The following is a 3,830-nucleotide window of genomic DNA, read 5'->3' as shown; positions in this document are numbered from 1 at the left end:
TGGTGCTTGTCTGAGCTCGCGGCCTGTTTTTTTTTATACCCTGAAGACTTGTAAGTACCAGAACTCACTGAAACATGCCGTTCCGCTGACCAGGAAATGAAGTGGCAGGGTCTAATTGTCAGCACAGGAGCTACAGCGAGGGAGAGGGGCTGAGAGCGCGCCGATTCCACCCTGCATAGTAGTACAGTATTGATGAGGGAAGTCCTAATAGGCTAGTTCTCGTACTTATACGAGCATGTAAATATGTATGGCTTGAAGCTGCAAACTGATTAGCAACGCTCGTGCCAATGTGCCGAAGCTAAGGCAATCTCATTAACGAACTATCTGCTGCGTGCGACCAGAAGTGAGATAGTTGCAATATAGCAAACATAAAAAATGTATTTTCTAGCAAAGACAGTAACAGAAAAACACATGTGGCTGCCCACAAAGTCCAAGATTCGAAGCTCGCATGGCTTCAAACTTTTATGCCACGGCCGTCGGTAGTACCTCTTGTACGAAAGGTTGTTCATGACGAAAGCCCGCGAAAGGTGTTTCCCGATAAAGGCTTGAGGAAGGGTTGCTCCTCAATATCGACAAGGGCTTGTCCTTTTTCCAGACGAAGACATGACGAAGTCCTTTTCGCTAATGAAGGCGTGATGAAGAGTTGTTCCCTGATGAATGCCTAATGAAGTCTTCCTCGACGAAATCCTGATAAAGAGTTGTTTTTCGACGAAGGCCTAACGAGTCCTTTTTTTTTGGGACGAAGTCCTTTTTTTTGGGACAAAGTCCTAACGGAAGGATCCTTTTCCTCGACTAAGGCTTGACAAATCGTTGTTTTCAACGAAGACCTCCACTGTATGAAAGATGTCTCTTGTACGAAGGTCGGCCTCCTTATACGAAGGCCTCCTCGTGAAACATGTCTGGTCCAAATGTCTTCTCACTCTTTAGAATCAGATCCCCACAGACAGCGCCAACTATTGAAACAATTCCCGTCTACAGTACCGAAGGGGTTCACTCTAGGTAAAGAGAGAGGAGTGGAGATGGGAGGAATCAACCACCTCTTGAAATCATGGGTTCTTTATATATGTGAGGGGGAGAGGTGAAATTTACTTTTCAACCCTTGGTGGGTACAAATATTACAAGGAGACTCTTGGATCTTTGTATCTGTTATTTTGTTATATGGGCTCATTTGTAGACCTAGGTCTTTCCTCCAATACCAGTAAATAAAATTTACTAGAGGTCACCGGTAAACATGATTTATTGGAAATACTGGGCCAAAATTCAAATAAAATACTGGTAAACATGATATTTTTTCCTACCGGGTCCATTGGTAGATCCGCTAAACCGGATATATCAGATATACCGGGCTGAAACTTTTTTCCTTAATGTGGGCTTTGTTTTGTATGATGAAAATTAAACATGGTGTGGCTCTTTTTTGGCCACTTAGAGCATCTCTAGAAAAGTAGCTAAATTGCACCCTCCGTATCTTCATATGGAGTACCCATAAAAAAATTCTCTTTTTATATCTGTTCGTACTCTAACAGACTATCTAGATTTCGTCCTTCATATTTCACTCTTATATATTTTAATAATTTCTTGTAACTAACCATATATTTGTAACGACTATATTTTCAATAACTATATTTCTAACGGCTATAAATCAGCAGATCCAACTTTTGTAGCTATCGTGAGAAAAAATATGCATGTTTCATACTTCCATTTGCATTGACCGGAATTTCCTATCTAACAGATATACTATGCACAGAACTGCACAAACCAGTAATATTTAGAGGTGCGACCATATCAAACCAGCTAGCCCAACTAACTGAAAGCATTTTGATCCAATGTCTAATTCATAGTTGGCCTGAAGAAATTGAGACAGACAGCATATGGTAAGCTGCAAACACAGATACATGAAGATCGGTGAATTATTTATAATTTTGCAGAACAATCTCAGTACCTACAAAAGCTACGCTAGAATCATCGCCAAAGCTCACAAAAATTGATCCAATTGCACACCATGTCAAGACTTAATTTGCATTAATCATGTGAACTGAAACTGCTTTGATTGAACCATCCAACGAAAGCACGATATTGAATATAACTACCAGCTCTACTACCGATTATATTCAGAAGCGCAGCCATATCAAACCAGCCAACAAAACTAACATATTCAGACAATGCCATTCACCAAACAATATATCTGAAAATGCCGTAGTATTTTCAGAACTAGTCTGTAGTTGTGCACGCATCTAGATCTTCTATGTATCTCAACAGATGTATTAATTAGGAATACATCTCAAGCAGTATGATCTTGATGCATGGCACATAATGACACAATATGAGGCACAAATAGCCTACTGTTAATTACTTATGAACCGTATTATTATGTGGAAAATTTTGTGCTACTGATTGTTGATATATTTGACAACAAACAAATAAAATAATGGCTGATGTGTTCATATAATCATATCTCATTGTGCTTGAAAGCTACAGAAGACAACAAATATCAGCATCTTGACCTGAAGATTAACAAAATGGTTAACAGGACACATTTGCAGATATTCTAGGATTAGAGCATAACCTCTTGAGTTCCTTATCCTGTTTGTGGCCAGCTGAACTCACAATATGCCTAGAGATGGGCAATTTAGCCAAGCTACTTCTTAAATAGAATAAAAGAAGTCCATTTGTTTGCTAAAGCTGATGTTTGAGTCTATTCTAGAATTCTCATTGAGATAGAACAGAGTTGCAACTGCAATACTCGTCAGTCATCATCCTTATTAGTGATGCAGTTTTGTTCAGGATTCCATGCAAGCTAATTCAGCCTCCCCTGTTCCCCCAAATTTCCGTTCTAGATTTACCAGGGCAGGTCCCCAGCCCCATCTATCGAAATGAGACCAATCCTGGTTCAGAGCATAAAAATTGCAAGCTGATCTGCCAACAGCTGGAGAAGCGCTGACGTGGGGTCGTAGTTGCTGGAGATGCACTTTTGGGCATTTTAGCATGCGAAGGCATTTTAGGGCCGGGTCGCTAGTAGACTTAATCTGAGTTTGTTTGGTTGACTGTATATGTTTAGACTGATTTAGAAAAGATTATATTGGATTGTCTGTATGAGAATATTATACAAAATGGTAAAAATATATATAAATAGAGTATTACAAAGCAATTTACTTTTTCACCAAATAATCCAAAATTAAAAATATTTTTATTAATTAGTACATCATATGATAAGAATATTAGTGATTTTTTTCTAATTTTTGAGAATTTATTTAAGGCATAAAAAATTGCTTGAAGTTACAAAAGTAGACTTCTTTGGAGAATTTTAATTAAATATTGGCTTAGTCTTTTTGGATCTGGTTTGCTAGTGAGCACTAGTTTGCTCATAAATACGTTTAAAATTTTTGGATCACTTTTATACCTTCAAATAAAATCAAGAGTTAAATAAAAAACTTAAACGTGAGCGAAACGAGTGTGCACTGAAATCAAAATCCGTCAGCGGGGCCTGCTCATGCAAGGATTTTGCATGGCTAGAGTTCCTCTATTTCTTGTTTTAGACAAAGTTATTTGAAGGTTGTAGGACGGTAATTATACAATAAATGGTTGTGCAAATTTATAAGAAATCATGCCAATTTTCAAATTTTGTTTCAAAATTTCGGCTGAAAAATCGGAGATTGATTCGAGTAACCAAGGTAGCTGGAGAGATTCCTCTCTCATCCCTCCTAATGTTTGCTGAAATAGATATATGGATCTGTTTAATTTGTAGGAAATTGCGCGATCCATGTCATATCGGCTGCTCTTGATGCTCTTCTTGCGTGCCTTGTCGGGTATAGATGCTTGTATTCATGTTCACT

This window comes from Phragmites australis, chromosome 12 (assembly GCF_958298935.1).
Source record: "Phragmites australis chromosome 12, lpPhrAust1.1, whole genome shotgun sequence".
Lineage (NCBI taxonomy): Eukaryota > Viridiplantae > Streptophyta > Magnoliopsida > Poales > Poaceae > Phragmites > Phragmites australis.
This window is presented reverse-complemented; position numbering follows the sequence as displayed.